The sequence below is a fragment of the Indicator indicator genome, chromosome Z, assembly GCF_027791375.1.
Source record: "Indicator indicator isolate 239-I01 chromosome Z, UM_Iind_1.1, whole genome shotgun sequence".
NCBI classification, from domain to species: Eukaryota; Metazoa; Chordata; class Aves; order Piciformes; family Indicatoridae; genus Indicator; species Indicator indicator.
In genome coordinates, this window is record NC_072053.1 from 3,434,302 (window position 1) to 3,452,951 (window position 18,650).

The window sequence follows — 18,650 nt, forward strand, 5'->3', positions numbered from 1 at the left end:
CAAAACAGGAAACTAGGATTCAGACACCTTCTAAGGAGAGATAATGAATCAGCTGAAGTTTGCTGTTCCCTTTGTTCCTTCACAGTGTTGGTATTGTAGACCTTGCAAGGCAGCAAAGTGTAAGGTCAGGCACCTTCTGCAAGCTCATTTTTGTGTGAGGACTTGAATAAAGCAAGAAAATATTGGAATTTGCAGGAAGGACAATTTGAGGGTTCATGTTGCCTTGAGTCAATTATGTAATTGGGGAGCAGAAATCTCTCAGTATCAGATCATTTAGTCTTTCTGATTTAGGTAAGCTGTCTGTCCAAACTTAAGTGGGCAATTCCAAGCTCTGCTCTGGAGTTCCTTCACAAGGTATTTGCCCCTGAGCAGAGGCTGCAGGGATGCGAAAGTGATGCTTCTTAATGAGGAGTTGCTGTGGTTTCCTACTCCTCTGGAAGAGACTGAAGTGCTAAGGAAGGTAAAATCCCAGAGCAACTTGCACCTGATGATTCTGCTTGGTTTTAAGGATGGAATATGCAGATAATTCCAGTACCTGAAGGAGAGGGACTGTTTATAAGGACATAAGGACAAGGGGCAATGTTTTAAAACTAGAGCAGGGTAGATTTAGACAAGACATTAGGAAGCAGTTCTTTAGGGTGGGAGTGGTGAGACATTGGAACAGGTTGCACAACGAAGTTGTGGACAGCTCATTCCTGGAAATGTTTAAGTCCAGGCTGGATGAGGTTTTGAGCAATCTGCTTACTGCAGGGGCCATTCTCTGAGACCAAGCAGGTCACACATTTGTTCTCTTCCCCTCCTTATCAGTCCCTGAAGACTCTCTGAGCCAAGCAGGCAAACCAAATATTCCTTCTTCCCCTCTCTCAAGGTTCCTGGGTTTCAGGATGATTCTCTTCCCACTGGTCTTGAAGGTCCCAGGCTTGTCACTGGTAATGGTTCCAGCACAGTGGAGGGAAGTGTAACACCAAAGACCACCATCCATAAAATCGGTTTAATTACAAAATATTTATTATAATTATTGCACTGCTTATAAATTGTGCTACATTGACCCACTTGCAGAAGTTCTGTGCCATTCTACTAATAAATTCTATGCTGTCATAAGAAAAGAAAGCTTTAATTGTAACTGCAAATGTAACTGCTGCCATCATTCTGCCAAGAATCCATAAAAGATTATGTGTTGCCTCAGTGTCAGGTGGCAATTGTGACCTCAGGCATCTTCTCTGTAGGGTGTCCAGAGAGAGAACAAGTCTAGCGGGAATTCACTAATATCTTGCCATTGTTTTGCACTGCTTGGGAATATTTGAAGTTAGTTTAAAAAAAAAAAAAAGGAAAAAAGGAAAGGGAAAGGGAAAGGGAAAGGGAAAGGGAAAGGGAAAGGGAAAGGGAAAGGGAAAGGGAAAGGGGAAGGGAAAAGGGAAGGGGAAGGGAAAAGGGAAGGGGAAGGGAAAGGGAAAGGGAAAGGGAAAGGGAAAGGGAAAGGGAAAGGGAAAGGGAAAGGGAAAGGGAAAGGGAAAGGGAAAGGGAAAGGGAAAAGGGAAGGGGAAGGGAAAAGGGAAGGGGAAGGGAAAGGGAAAGGGAAGGGAAAGGGAAAGGGAAAGGGAAAGGGAAAGGGAAGGGGAAAGGGAAAGGGAAAGGGAAAGGGAAAGGGAAAGGGAAAGGGAAAGGGAAAGGGAAAGGGAAAGGGAAAGGGAAAGGGAAAAGGGAAGGGAAAGGGAAAGGGGAAGGGAAAGGGAAAGGGGAAGGGAAAGGGATAGGGAAAGGGAAAGGGAAAGGGAAAGGGAAAGGGAAAGGGAAAGGGAAAGGGAAAGGGAAAGGGAAAGGGAAAGGGAAAGGGAAAAGGAAAGGGAAAGGGAAAGGGACCCCCCCCCCCCCCCCCCATCAATATAGAAATATTAGCAACCCAAAAAAAGGAATCCCTTAGACTGAAACATTTAGAATTTGTACCATCTTTTCATTTGAACTAGCTAGCAATGCCCACATCTGTTCTGATACACTGATGCTGCTGTTTGGAGTGCATTCAGAAGTATTCCTGGCGTTTAGAAACACCTTGTTCTATTACCAGATGTGTTATACAGCTTAGAAAGCAAGGGCAATGCACAAGGCTGCATTAAACACTTTTATTTAGAGCAGCAGCATTGAAGGGGATGCCTATGGGCTGAGAGTAATCATGTGATACAGCTTTTCCCTTTCTCTTACACACTTTCCTCAGATGAATGTAGGTCCAAGAAGAACAAGATGCCCATTGTTGTGCCGAGCATTGTCCTTCCGCAGTGATGATGCTGTAAATTCTCAGACCACAAAAACCTCCAGAAAAAAAACACCAGGATAAATATAAAGTGCACGTTAATTTTGCTGTATTGCTGATTTTAAATGCTTTCCATATGAAGGTGTTAAAAAAAAATGTAGATATGGCACACTGGGACATGGTTTAGTAGCAATGACAATTTCCGCTTATGTTTGGACTTGATAATCTTAGAGGTCTCTTCCAACCTTAATGATTCTATGATTCTATGATAAGATATGTCTGTATTTACATTACAAAGCCAGATTCAGAGAGATTTTCAGAACTCAGCTACAAAATATTTGCTTTGAAATGAAACTTGGTTTAAACTAAACTATCCAATGTGACCTGCCAGGCTGGAGAGCTGGGTGCAGGCAAACCAAATGAAGTTTAATAAGGACAAGTGCAGGGTCCTACATCGGAGGAGAAATAACAACAGGCACCAGGACAGGTTAGGGGCTGCCCTGCTGGAAAGCAGCTCCACAGAGAAAGACCTTGGAGTGCTGCTGGACAGCAAGTTCTCCATGGAACAGCAATGTGCTCTTGTGGCCAAGAGAGCCAATGGGATCCTGGGATCCATCAAGCAAGGTGTGTCCAGCAGGGCTAGGGAAGTTCTTCTACCTCTCTACTCTGCCCTGGTGAGGCCACATCTGCAATCCTGTGTCCAATTTTGGGTTCCTCAGTTCAAGAAAGACAGAGACCTGCTGGAGAGAATCCAAGGGAGAGCCACAAGGATGATTTGGGGACTTGAGCATCTCCCCTATGAAGAGAGACTGAGATCCCTGGGGCTGTTTAGTCTGGAGAAGAGAAGACTGAGAGGGGATCTGATCAATGTCTATCAATATGTAAGGGGAGGGTGCTAAGTGGAGGGGGCCAGGCTCTTTTGGGTGGTTCACAGTGATAAGACAAGGAACAATGGGTACAAACTTAAACATAGAAGATTTCATCTCAACATGAGGAGAAACTTCTTCGAAGTAAGGGTGACAGAGCACTGGAACAGGCTGCCCAGGGGCGTTGTGGAGTCTCCTTCTCTGGAGATTTTCAAACCCCACCTGGATGCATTCCTGTGTGACCCTGCTCTGACAGGCGTTTTTGGACCTGATGATCTCCTGAGATCCCTTCCAATCAGCCATTCTGAGAAAGTAAAGTGCAGGTGAAGAGATGTTCTTCAGCTGAATGAACTGAGCTCATCCATCATGCCATCACCTGCCCTACATCCTGAAAAAACCCCACATCTTACTTTTGCATAATGCTGTTGAAGCTGGACACACTGCTTTACTGCTTTCTCTGTTGGTTTCAAAAGTATTTGCCACTGATGCTTTTCAGTTAATTGTGGAGGGTTCCTGAACAGTTGTTTTCTAAACTTGTTTTTACTGCTGAAAAAAGACAAGATAAAATTTCCTTGAAGACAGAGAGAACTCAGCCAAGAAGTCCTGAGAGCCTGAGCCATGTTCCAGGACCTTTTTGTTAAAATGAATGAGCAGGTTTGGGGAAGGGGAAAGGGAGGGGAAGAAGAAAGGGGGAAAAGAGGGACAGGGAAAAGGAAGGAACATTTACCTTTTACAGTTGCTTGTCTGTCAAGACAAGGAGAGGAGCTCCACACACTGAGATGAATGTCCAAAAGCAACATATTGTAAAATGAACAAAATAGCTCCAGTTAAATTCACAAGTCTCTGAATTAGCTCCTTCAGTTCAGAATTGAAGTATCCTACATAAAGACCATCTTTTAATGTATGTTAGGTCACAGTTTTCCACCAAGGTCAGTCCACAAAGGACTGAAATAAACAGCAAATTATAAATTAAGGAAAGTTCCCACAGCCTACACTAAAATGTTGAAGTGGAGACAGGATAGGGAAATCCTCTAACAAGTGGTCTTTTTAGCTGACCAGTGCTACAGTTCCACCTTTGGGAAACTCTACTTAAAGCTGCATCACAGTTTCCAAAGAGGAATAATTTTCATATTTTGAAATATGTTATTTATTATAGTTGTTAAAAAGACATGATTTTTTTGTAAAGTGGAAGTAGATGATACTGCTTCTGTTGGAAAGTAAGCAGAAAGGTACTGGTTACAGAAAAGCAGCTTGATACAAAGAAAAAATTAAATGGGATACTTTGTACACTTGCAGACTGATGAGTTTTATTACTTAAGTTAAAACATAATCACTGAGTTTTGAAATGATGTCTTGTCCTGCTCTGGCAGGAGAGCTGGACTCGATGATCTCCTGAGGTCCTTTCCAGCCTCTAATACACTGTGGTACTGTGATTCTGTAACAAGCCCCAAAGCATGCCCTATCCCAGGCAGTGGGTTAAGCACCTGTGAATGTGCAAACCTGGACATGTCCTGGGGTCCAGATGGTCCAGGTAAAGATGTAGCAAGTGTAATTAACCTTGTAACACACCTGTGAACTGTGTGTGCCCCTGGACATGTTTGGATATGCCTCATTCTATAGGTTCAGCTAGCAGGTTTCTCTGTTATCAAAAGGCATTTAATTGTCTTTGGAGTGTTTAAACCAGCTGAGAAGGTAGGCAACTGGCCTTGTTCTCACCCAGACAGCAACAAGAGCCACATGCTGCTGGAGTTGCAGCTGGAGAGCCTTACCTAGCAGGCAACATAAACCTGGGCCTTGCACCTGGAGCAAGGCAACCAACACTCTGAGAGCCCTGTGCTGGAGGCAGAAGGAGGAAAGGCTACAGCCCAGTGACGGAGCACATGAGAGAGAGAAAGAGGCCCCTTAGCCTTCTCCAAGCCAAGGAAAGCTCCAACCTGTGAACTGGGCATGAAAGGAGAGAGGCCCCTTAGACCTCTCCAAGCCAAGAGCTGCTTGAATTATAGTTACAACATCTGGGAAGATCTTCCCAGACAGAGGAGCAAGGTGTGAGTCCCTGGCTAATGTTCTACAGAATCCCCCTTGTGAGAAACCACAGATCGCAGCACCTTGCTTTCCAAATTAAATCACCGTATTGGAAATTCTCAGAGTTGTGCTTGAATCATTTAACTGTCTGCATATGTGGATTGTAATACCCACAACCAAATAACAGAACCTGTAAATATACTTTGTAAACAAGTTACGGCAGTGTCTAAAGATACCACCGCCAGAAATATTAAATATAAAATATAAAAACATGTATTTCATTAGAGTCTTCAAACACACTTTTAAAATGGAGGAATTCCAAGGCTAAAGCTAGAAAGTTACATCTTTTGCAGTGCCTAGGCACACCTGGGTGAGCCCTTATTTGATTCAGACATGGCCTATTTCTGCCTGGTATTAAATTGCCCTGCTGGTGTGGCTTTAAAAACATCGGGTTTATTTTTTATTTGTTTGCTAGCCTACAGTTTGGTGTTTGGGTTTTAAAGAAGTGCAGGCCAGTGTTCAAACTGGTGGTACCAACCTGTGTGTGCATTCCTCCCCAGGGACAATTTTTTGCAGCAGCATGGCTGAGACAGCTAAAGAGCCTTACTGAAGGAAGCTGGTCCTCCTATTACTTCTGTCACTTAAAGCTGATACAGGCTGTGTATCCAGCTACCAGCAGCTTCAATCAATGTCCATCATATCCAAAGAAAATAGCCTCCAAGACAGAGCCAGAAACTCGCCAGCACCCCTTGTCTCTCCCATTAGGGCAGGACGGGATTCCCTGGGATTAGCCAACAATTATGTGCTGTGAACTGATTAATTCAGTCAATTTACTGTGCAAAGTAAATTGATCCTCCAGAACAAAGTGATCTGCCAGGGGGTGTACCTGAGAAAGCAGCATGCCTGCATAAACAGTGTTGTCCTCATGCCAGTGTGGAGTCACCCAGAGCCATAAGGTGCCACTATGAATTTATTAACTGACAGATTAACTCATCTCAGCATTTGGGATCCCCAGTTTCCAGCTGTGAGGATGATTGATGGGCTAACTACTGCTTCAGTCTTGGAAGTTATTTCCTCCATTTAAAAGAGTCAAGAAGACAGAAAATTGGCCCCTTTGTAAATGCTAATCTCACCACTCCTTCGAATGCCCAACGTAGCAATTTATTCCAGGCAAAGTCTTAAAATCGGTGTAGTACACATCAAATGCATACTAATTAGCAATTTCTTTTGACAGCTCCATCACTTGTTAAGGGTCTCCTTTTCCATATGTTCGTCATGCCCCACTTCACCCTTTAATTACAAAACAGCACTTTTTACTAATTGTGAGAAGGTACATTGTACCCACTATTGATATTAAGTACTATACCTTCTGAGGGCTGACTTTGGGTCAGATGGAAAGCAGTCAGCTAGGCATAAAGTCCTAAGTGCACTGTCCTTGTTTTAGGCATATTCATCTTTATCCCTAGTAGCAATGCACCTTAAAGGAGTGCCTCAAGAAAAGAGCATTTCTTTAGAAATAACAAACCTCATGTCCATGTGGCATTGTACCAGCACTGGTAATGAGGCCCTGATTTTCCCAGTGCTGGTGAATAGGGTTTCACTACTAGCAATTTATTTCTTGGTGCCTTCTAGTGGGAAGATATCAATACACCTTAAAATGAGTGATCTGCAGTGGATCAGAGGATTTGGTCTGTCCAATTTCGTTTGTGTTGACTTAGGCCATGATTATTTCTTTTTCACTCCGTATGATTCTCATGGGTCTTTTGTTCTTAAAAGCCAAGCAATGTGTTTCTTGTGGCTATCATGACTCACAGCAAAATGACAGCATGAAGATGTAAAAGAAGCTAGGGGAAAAAATAAAGCAAAACACAAGTCATAGGCATAGAAAGAAATGGCTTTTTTTTTTTTTTTTTTCTGATTGAAAGCACTGAGAACTGCTCCTTGTGTCATTTTCCCTACACCAGGCAGTCACAACTATAAACTCAATGAGTAATTTGTCTTTATGCCTGTCATAGCATAAATGTAACTGGAAATGGATAAATATAATTGGAGATGGATAAATAAATGGCCAAGTTCTAAAGCAGGTTTCATTACTTTGGTATTTTTTTCCCATGAACCTTGTCAGCAGCTTCAAGCTGCTTTAGTTAATTATCTTTTGCAACACATGCAGCATCTATAGTCCCATTCAAAGTGAAAACATTGTTATGAAATGAGGGAAAGTATGTCATGAAGTTTAGAGCAAATTAAAGCTCCAGATGCTTGCTGAAGTGTATGTTTGAATGGTGTCTATCATTGCTTAAACAATGAATATGCCTTTTTTGGGCTGAATTAAAAGATGATGATAATTTCAGAGCATCGGTAAGGACAATAATTTGTTTGAGAGAAAAAGAAATTCAGGTTTTCTCAGTCACTCCTGTGTAATGAAATCAGAGATTGTGTGAAGCCAAAAGGTAATATTAACTCAAAGATTTAATATTTTTCCTTGGTCTTGCTAAAAAAATCATTTCAATCAAGATATTCCCACTGCTTCTAAGTGGAAAAATGAAACAGCCTTAACTTTTAGAGAGAACACTAAAGGAAACACTACCTTACAAAATCACAAATGATAGGAGTTGGAATGGACCTCTTTGGATAATTTAGTTCAACTTTCCACCCCCCACACCTCCCCCTCCCATTTCATATTGGAGTATTTTAAATCATTGCATAAAACATTTAAAATGAGATCAAGACAGATGTTGAGCTGGCTGCCAGCAAGTTCCGTGTTGGGGTTTGCTACCAAGAGAAATCCAGTGAACGAACATGCTAGTCAAATCTGTGGTTGCTCCAACAACCTCAACTCATTTGTATTTTAGAAATCAGGCCATGTAAGATCAAGGACAAGCAGAGGAGAACCAAGGGATGAGTTTTAACTCGAGTAGCCTTTTCAATGAGGTGCACCACCAGCAGTATCAGAGAATCATAGAATCATAGAATTGCTAGGGTTGGAAGGGACCTCAAGGATCATCTAGTTCCAACCCCACTGCCATGGACAGGGACACTTCACACTAGATCAGGCTGCCCAGAGCCTGGCCTTAAAACATCCAGGGATGAGGCTTCTACCACCTCCCTGGACAACCTGTTCCAGTGTCTCACCACCCTTATGGGGAATAATTTCTTCCTAACATCCAATCTGAATCTACCCATTTCTATTTTTCTTCCATTCCCCCTAGTCCTGTCATTATCTGGAACCTGAAAAACTCCCTCCCCAGCTTTCTTGTAGCCCCCTTCAGATACTGGAAGGCCACAAGAAGGTCTCCTCAGAGCCTTCTATTCTCCAGACTGAACAACCCTAACTCTTTCAGTCTGTCAAGTGCTCCAGCCCTCTGATCATCCTCGTGGTCCTTCTCTGGACATGTTCCAGCATGTCCAGATCTTTCCTGTAATAGAGACTCCAGAACTGGATACAGTACTCCAGGTGGGGTCGAAGGCTTGCACTGAATTCCACTGGCCTCGGTGAGAGGTGCCTCTGGCAGCCAGTTTATTCTAAACTGTACATCTGTCCACTGCACAAAAGAGTCAGCTTGCTTTTAATTTACAAAGCTTCACAAAACATCACATTAACAGTAAGATTCATCTATGGGTCTATGAGTAAGATGCAATATCAATACCAGATGTGTGTGACCTGTGGAAAGGGCAAGACCACAGACAGACATAGAGCTGCCCCATCCCAATGCCAGTCTCCATCCAGCCTTTGGTCCACAGTGTCTAAGCAACAATTATACCCATCCTGTAACAACTACACACAATGGACCTGGTCATGCAAACAGCTTCTGGATGGTGGGTTTTTTCACTGGACACCTACTTTAGAAGGAAGCTGGTAAATGATTTGTTTATCATCTTGAAATTTCCCTTGCTAAAATTTTCAGAACAAAGTGTTATGATTTCAACCATTTTTTTTTTTTAACTGTGCTCTTGGAAATAATTGTGAAAGGTGAATGCAATTATTTTCCATTCCTCTAAACTCAAGTGATTATAATCTGCTAAACCTAAATTACATTGAGCTTCCATCTTCAGTGCTCAAGCCCTTACAAATATGATGTGATGTCTGGAACAATTTTTCCAAGTTCTAAAATTTCAGACTGTCTTTAAAAAAATCCTCTGAATAAAAGCAGTAACAAACAAACTTGAAAAAAGAAAACCAAAACAGAAACCTGAACATTTACCTGAACTAGCAAGTGAAGAAAACAAGTCCTTCATAGAATCATAGAATCATAGAATCATAGAATCACAGAATCATAGAATCATAGAATCAGTCAGGGTTGGAAGGGACCACAGGGTCACCTAGTTCCAACCCCTCTGCCATGGGCAGGGACACCTCACACTAGATCAGGCTGGCCAGAGCCTCATCCAGCCTGGCTGCAAACACCTCCAGGGATGGGGCCTCAACCACCTCCCTGGACAACCCATTCCAGGCTCTCACCACTCCCATGAGGAAGAACTTCTTCCTCATATCCAGCCTGAATCTCCCCACTTCCAGCTTTATTCCATTCCCCCCAGTCCTGTCACTCCCTGATAGCCTAAAAAGTCCCTCCCCAGCTTTCTTGTAGCCCTCTTCAGATACTGGAAGGCCACAATAATGTCACCTCAGAGCCTTCACTTGAGGTACTTCGTAATATCTCAGAAATAAGAAGAGGAATAAAGAACTCTTGTGTCTGTATGCGTGTGTATATATATATGTGCATGTATATATATCTATATATATATTTATATATACACACACATTTAGAGATACACAGATCGACATTTATATATATATGTATGTGTTTGTAAGTCTGTATAAAAATAAGTCTGTATATGTCAATCTGTGTATCTCTAAATGTTTTAATTTAAGACTTTGAATTCGGAAGGGGAGAGTATAGCACATCATTTTTTGGGCTCTGAAGACTGACAATTATGCTTGACTTGAACATCTTTCCTATGAATACAGACCAAGAGAACTGAGGCTGTTAAATCTTGAGAAACCTGAAAGGGGATTTTATCAACATCCATAAATGTCTGAGGGGTGAGTGTCGAGATGAAGGTGCCAGGCTCTTTTCAGCGGTGCCTGGTGATAGGACAAGGAACATTGGGTACAAGCGAGAACACAGGAGGTTCCACCTCAACGTGAGGAGAAACTTCTCTACAGTGAGAGTGATGGAGCAATGGAACAGTCTGCCGACAGAGATTGTGGGGTCTCCTTCTTTCAAACCCCACCTGCATGCATTCCTGTGCAGACTGTCCTTGGTGATGCTGCTTTGGCAGGAGTAGTTGATCTCTAGAGATCCCTTCTAACTCCTAACTTTCTGTGATTCAGTGATTTTGTGTTACTTTTTTAAAGCTCAATCATATTTCAAAAGATTAAAGTATTTTTCACTTGTTAAAATAAATACATGTATCTCTTGGCTGGCACTTGATATGATACATTGTAGCTATGCCTGATGTATTTTGGGGTAGGCCAAAATTTTCAACCTCAAAAATTGTGATTTAAACTGGCAACTGACAGACCCTTACAGTCCTATAAGTGATGATGTTACCCTAAAGAAATATGACTAAATTGCCCCTGTCAGGGAGAGATTTGTCCAATCACTTATTCATATTATGTGCAAGCACATCTTTCATTAGCTCTTTGTTCCATCATCTTTAGGTGCTTTATCTTCAGCTGGAGCATCATGCTGATCAAACTGCACCTCTTGTTCCTTCTAATAGGAGGGCACCATCCTTCTGTTCTCAGAAGATGCGCATGGAGACAAAGCTCAGATCAGCAGATACAGCAGGAAAACTGAAGAACTGTAAAGCCAGCCCTCTTAAGGTCTGCCTTAAAAAGGGATGGAAATTCAGAAGGGGAGGAATTAATATTTGCTTTCTTCTCCCTGAATTTTCTCGGCCTTAAAATGTGTAGGAAATGCTCTTACCTCTTACTAGCAGTCACTGTGTGGATGCCCCCTGTCCTTCTCCTCTACTCACTCTATAAACCCATATTTTGTTCCTACTGTGGTGCAAAAATCCTGGAGCGGGTACCTCCCATGCACAGAAAGACTATTAGAGTTCAGATAGATCCCAAAATCCATGTGGATCTCTCCCAAGGTGGAGGTGTGATGCCTTGATAATCACTGTGAGAAGACCTTTTACTCCTGACTGAATACTATCTGTTCACTTACTATTTTCTCTGCAGAGCTGTAGGAACTGTGATTGCTGAATTGCTGTCTTCCAGAACGGCTGAAAACAGACATAAGGCAAGTTTTTGGTTTTTTTTTTAATCGGTGACTTCCTCATCTCTTTGCAATACAGCAGCTGCTAGACATAGCAAAAGAACAAAATCCTTCTGAGGACTTTGTGAGCATGGGAGACAATAATTTAGCAGCCATTGGAAGTGAGGGGTGTTATAAATCTCCAAAGTAACAAGCAGAAGAAAAAGTAGGTGTCACAGAACTGGCCTTGTGTCCTATGGTAAAATTCCCAGTAGGTCAAATGTGAAACTTTCCACTTGAATTAGTGTAAGAGCATTTTGAAGGCAACATTTCAAAGAACTAAAGTATTTTTAGTTGGGGTAGCAGGAGGGAGAAGGGAGCACATCTCACCATGCTAATGTGAAAGAAAAGCCATGAATGTTGTTTAACTGGACTTTAGTAAAGCCTTTGACACCATTTCTCACAGCATCCTCCTGGAGAAACTGGCTGCTTATGCCTTGAATAATTTGCTGGGTTTGGAACTGTCTGGATGTCTGGGCGCAAAGAGTGGTGGTGAATGGAGTTCAATCCAGTTGGTGATCAGTCACAAGTGGTGTTCCCTAGGGCTCAGAGCTGGGGCCAGTTCTCTTTGATATCTTTATCAACTATCTGGATGAGGGGATTGAGTGCACCCTCAGTAAGTCTGCAGATGATCCTAAAGTGGGTGGGATCTTCTTGATGGTAGGAAGGCTCTGCAAAGGGATCTGGACAGGCTGGATCAGTGGGCCTAGGTCATTCGTATGAGGTTAAACAAAGCCAAGTGCCATGTTCTGCACTTGGGTCAAACATCAGTCAGTGATACAATCTTGGGGCACAGTGGCTGGAAACCTGCCTAACACAAAAGGATCTAGGGATGTTATTTGACAGCCATCTAAACATGAGCCAACAATGTGCTCAAGTGGCCCAGGCCAACAACATCCTGTTCCATGTCAGGAATAATGTGTCCAGAAGGAGCAGTGAAGTGATCATACCCCTACGCTGGGCACTGGTGAGGCTGCACCTCAAAAACTCAGTTTAGTTTATGGCCCCTCTCTACAGGAAAGATGTTGAGGTGCTGGACCATGTCCAGAGAAGGGCAACCGAGCTTCGGAGGGGTCTGGAGAACAAGTCTTAATAGGAGCAGCTGAGAGAACTGGGATTGCTTAGTCTAGAGAAGAGTCTGAGGAGAGACCTCACAGCTTTCTACAGATACCTGAAAGAAGGTTGGAGCGAAGCGGGTGTTGATCTATGCTTCCTAGTATCATGTGATAGAACACAAGGAAATGGCCTCAAGTTGTACCAGGAAAGGTTTAGCTTGGATATTAGGATTTTTTTTTTTTTCCTGCAAAAGTGGTCAGGCTGTCCAGGGGGGTGGTGGATTCACTGTTCTTGGAAGTGTTCAAGAAACATGTGGACAGTGAACTTTGGGACATGGTTTAATGACCATCTGGTGTTAGGTAGATGGTTGGACTCTGTGACAAGAAAAGGTCTGAATAACCTCAGATGACATGAAGAAAATGCCTACATGATGTTCAAACACAGTTTCATTCATCACACCCCTTCATCCTTTATGTTCTTTTGACTTTTTAAAGTGCCCTTAATCTGCTCTCATTTATGGGGCTGCCCTTACACAGACAAGCACCACATCACCATTCCTTCCCTGGTGTGCAGCTTCCTGTGAAAGCTTTTGTGGCATACGAAGAGCTGCTGACAGAAAAAATGGGAGAAAGAAGCAGATGAGCAGGGAAAACGACAGAAGCTTGTGTCTATATTAAGTGCTACTCATTAAAGTGTGTCACTGGTGAATATGGCCACTACATAGGGATGAAAAGACAGGGAATTAATGACAATCACCTCCACAGTGAGAGAAAGGCAACAACCTTTCCAAAAGGTCTTGATCTTGCTTGCAAGGGCTATTGCTTCATACTCAGTTCCGTGCATGAAGCAGCCTTGACCTTGCCTGTGGTTGCTATGTGTGGGTTAAGTTAGGTTAAACTCTGGACATCATTACCCACAGAGCATGGTGTCAACTCCCTCTATCTGTTTTCTTATTTGTAAAAGGAGAAGAACTGGGCTGGATGGGAAAGAAGGCTGGGTTGTGGAAATGGTGTCTTGAGTACTACCAGGGGCTGAACATCAGCTACACGATGGGGTGATACCCAACAGCACAGGCCATTTCAAGTGACCAGATTGCAGGAGTAGGCTGCAACCTTACCACCACGTTTCAAACTGACAACTTATACTTGAGGATTAACAAGCCCTGGACATTTTGGCCATTTTTTTGACACATACTTGGTTGGGTGGGTAGATCTGCTTAGAGACATTGCCAAGTCTGTCACAAGCTCAGAAAAATTGGAATGAAAAAGTGCTTCAAAGGGCACATGAGTTTTCTTTCTCAATGTGTGCAACTATCTATGACACCACCACAATATGCTTGAATTTGATATCCAAGAAATAGGGGAATGCCATTTCCATTGTGATTCCTTTCTTGCATTTTTCCCTTTTTCTCTTGAACTTTATCCAGCTGCTGCTACCATCATGGTATTTCACTCACAGTCTGTGACACCAGAAGTAGTGATATTGATAATAACTGGGGGTTTTGAGGTAAAAGATTAGTGGAAACAAACCTCAATGAAATACACAAGCAGAATTTTGAATGTAACTTGCATTTTACAGACAGGAACTAGAAAACACTTTAAAATGGCTGCTGAAAAGAAGGTGCCTTTAATGGTGGAAGTGCTTTGATGAAAAAAATGTAATTATTTTGGATAGTCAAGGCTTAGCAGTCCTGCCCTAAGTGCTAGGGAAATGTTGTCTTTACCACCAGCTCTCTAGGCTTCAAGAGAAGACAAAGTCAGTTTTCAAAAGTAACTGGACATCTGAACAAGATTTCCTTTCATCTCTATGTTTGTAAAAGAAGATACTACTTTAATTTCTCTTCAGAAAGTGACTTATTCTGACCCTGCACCCAGAAAGTGTATCTCCAGTGAAGGGGAGATTGCTGCCTCCCAGCACAGGGATGTGTGGGGAGAGTGGGAAGGAGGGAGGACTGTTTTGTAGTTGGTCCTTGTGGACTTCCAAAGTTGAATTCAGGCTAAGAAGGGTATTAAAGAAAAGTAATAGAAAAGTAAATACAAAATGAGCATAGACTTGCCTCTGAATCCTAGTATCTTTATCCTTAGGGATTTTGATTCCATTACAAATATTAGCAAAGATCAAGGGCATTTTATTTTAAGGGCATGTCTAATTGGAAAGAAGTTAATTCTACAAAAGTGGAAATCAGCTAAAGAAATTAAAATTGATGTGAGGTCTATAGTGGAGGCATTATATCCTTTAGGATTCTTCCCATGCATGAGTCAAACCTCAGTCTTCCAAACCTCAAAACACTATTCTTTCTTTCCCTCCTAAGTCTTTCTGGATGTTCCTGTGCACATTTTGCCTCTGATTTTTTCAGATCTCTCTCCTCTTCCCAGGAGCATAAAATGTTCTCTGCCGCCTATCAAGACCATAATCTTCTGTGTTGATTACCCTGTTGAACAGAAAGGACACTTTGTTTATTTTCACTGCCTTGGCCATGAAGGAAACACAATGAGACAGATGGTAAATATTCTCTTTTTAATAAGCAATGAGAGTGCATGGAAAATGAAACCTTACCTCAAACTCAGAGTGGCATACAAAGAGATTTCCTTAACAAAAAACCATTCGAAGAAAAAAAAAATTAATGAGGCTTGGCTCATTTTTTAGAATTCAGATTTTTAGTTCTTCTCTTCATCAGTTGTTGAACTAATGCATCTCAGGTGGGCAAGGCAACAAAAAAAGACAATTTGCCCATGGAGATGAAACAGACAACGGGCAAGAGAAAGGTGCAAGGACATGAGATTAGCTTAAAATTTTTTTCGTATCTGGTTCTCTAAGGAGATAAAGCTATGTTCTCAGAGGGTGTGAGCTTGTACTCCCTTGCATATGTATCACAGTATCACAGGTTGGAAGGGATCTCAAGAGATCATCAAGTCCAACCCCCCTGCCAGAGCAGGTAGGGTAGTCCACACAGGAATGCATCCAGGTGGGGTTTGAAAATCTCTAGAGAAGGAGACTCCATAACCCCCCTGGCCAGCCTGTTCCAGTGCTCTGTCACCCTCCCTATAAAGAAGTTTCTCCTCAAGTTGAGGTGAAATCTTCTGTGTTCCAGTTTGAAGCCATTGTTCCTTGTCTTATCACTGTGAACCACTGAAAAGAGCCTGGCCCCCTCCACTTGACACCCACCCCTCACATATTTATAGACATTGATTAGATCCCCTCTTAGTCTTCTCTTCTCCAGACTAAACAGCCCCAGGGATCTCAGTCTCTCTTCATAGGGGAGATGCTCAAGTCCCCTAATCATCCTCCTGGCCCTCCCTTGGATTCTCTCCAGCAGGTCTCTGTCTTTCTTGAACTGGGGAGCACAAAACTGGATGCAGTATTGCAGGTGTGGTCTCAGCAGGGCAGAATAGAGAGGGAGAAGAACTTCCCTAGCCCTGCTGGACACCTTTCTTGATACATCCCAGGATCCCATTGGCTCTCTTGGCCACAAGAGCACATTGTTGTTCCATGCAGAACTTGCTGTCCATCAGCACTCCAAGGTCTTTCTCTGTGGAGCTGCTTTCCAGCAGGGCAGTCCCTAACCTGTCCTGGTGCCTGTTGTTATTTCTCCCCAGATGCAGGACCCTGCACTTGTCCTTATTAAACTCCATGAGGTTTGCCTGCAGCCAGCTCTCAGCCTGTCCAGGTCATGTTGGATGCAGCACAGCCTGAAGGGTGTCAGCCACCCCCCAGATTTGTATCATCAGAACTTGCTGAGGGGACTCTCAATGCCCTCAGCCAGGTCATTGATAAAGATAATGAACAAAACTGCATCCAGTACTGATCCCTGGGGGACACCACTGGCCACAGGCCTCCAAGTTGACTCTGTGACACTGATGACAACCCTCTGAACTCTGCTGTGGAGCCAGTTTGCAATGCACCTCACTGACAGCCATCTGTGCCACATCTCCTGAGCTTTTCTATGAGGTTGTTATTGGAGACTGTATCAAAAGCTTTACTGAAGTCATCCACTGCTCTGCCCTCATCTACCCACTTGGTCATAACTTCATAGAAGGCTATCTGATTAGTTAGGCAAGATTTCCACTTGGTAAATCCATGTTGGCTACTCCTGGTAACCTTCTTGTCTTCCATGTGGTTAGAGATGGGTTTTCCTTCCTTACATGCCTTGGGCCAGTTTCAGTGACAGTGCATGGTCTCAAGCCATTATATGACTAAATTTTTTATGAGAAAACAAGGTATAACCATCTGCTTGTCTTACTGTACCTCTGCTCCCTATGGGCCTCTGCTGAATCCCACTGGCCACTTTGTCTAATTGTGCACAGCTGCTTTTACATCATGACAAACAGCTGGGCAGATGAGTGAGAGCCTGCTAGCATCTCTACCGGGCATAGTCTGAACACAGTATGGGAAACAACTCTGCCTCTCAGTGCTCAAAGAAAATAACTGCATGCACTGTAATTAAAATCAGTAACACAAAGGCAATTTTATATTGTTGTCTTCAGTGAAAAGATCCATAATACTAAAACCAGGGTTATTTTGCAGATATAGAGATTTTACCATTATGTTCACAGTTCCTGTAATTGTGCTAGCAGGAATATGAAACTACAAGTTATCATGAGGTGATTATCAGTTGTATAAAAATTGAAAGGAATTAACTAGAATCATAGAATTGTAGAATGTTAGGATTTGGAAGGGACCTGCTTGGATCACTGAGTCCAACCCTCATGCCAAAGCAGGATCACCTGGGGCAGGTCATAAAGTCTTGAAAGTCTCCAGAGAAGGAGACTCCACAACCTTCCTGGGCAGCCTGTTCCAGTGCTCCATCAACATCACAGTGAAGAAATTTTTCCTCATGCTGAGGTGGAACTTCCTGTGTTCCAGTTTGTATCCACTGCCCCTTGTTCTATTAGAGGACACCCCTGAAAAGAGACTGCCCCCTTCTTCTTGACACCCACCCTGCAGATATTTATAAACATTAGTTAGATCTCCCCTCAGTCCTCTCTTCTGCAGAGTAAACAGGTCCAGGTCTCTCAGCCTTTTATCGTTAGACAAATGTTCCAGTCCCTTAATCATTCTCATAGGTTGTGTTGGGCACTCTCCTGAGTTTCCCTGGGGTGTCAAGAACTGCACACAATCCTTTTTGTGTGGTTTCACCAGTGTAGAGTGGAGGGGAAGGAGTCCTTTATTAATTAGCCTGCTCCTAAACCTCCAGATTGCAGAAAAAACCCAAGACGACACCATTGGAAAATGGAAACAATGATTTATAAAAGCAAAACATCTGCATGTTAAGCCAAAATCTTGATATTGGTAGTAGATGAATGTCTGGCAGAGTTAATGGTATGGAAGTTCATGGTCAAAATACATTTTTTTTTAACCACTGAAGAAGCCTTTAGCCTTGGATTTCTGAAATATTTATGATATCAGTGGGACTTACAGGTCTGAAATTTCACTTCATAGTCATAACATTTGCTTTCACTCAACAACACATTGCTGCATTACATTCAATAGAACAAGAACTGATTTTGAGGAAAATAAACATGCTGGAAAGTATTCAGTTCTTGCTGGAAATAGAATATTTTAATTGCCTGCTGGCATTTGTTAAAGCTACAGCAGCTCCACTTCATTCCTTAGGCACATCCCAAGGTTTGAGGCATTGTAGACAGCTTTAAAACATGCAACAATGAAGTTATGAGGAGAGAAATATTAGAAATTAATATGTCCCAAGGGAAGGCCATGCTTCTAGATAGCAGGGAGGGCCACAAAACAGCATGACTTTGGTTCCACAGGTGTCTCAGAAGGAAAAAAAAAATATGGTCAGTGTTTTCTATTTTAAAAGTATCTGTTCTGCAGTTTTTCATTTCAAAGTAGCATGTTCCCAAGGAGGATGGGAGGCAAAGGGCTATCAGTGTAAAGGGAGATTTAGCACCCAGTCAAATCATTAAATTTTGATCCCACCAAAATAACTAAGCTAGCCTCCCACTTGCAGTGACCACCCAGACATGAACCAGCTGTGTAGAAGCTTCTAAAGGAATGTCCAACTAAAAGGTATTGGTCAGAGGGATTGTCCAGGGAATTTTGCTGGGTCCTGTGAAATAACTTACTCAAATGCAAAACGCCACAGGAAACTTCAAATGTCTGTGAGGGTGGAGGATCTTAATTTTATTTTTCAGATGAATGGACTTTCCCCCCCATGGCATCCCCTGCCACCTACTG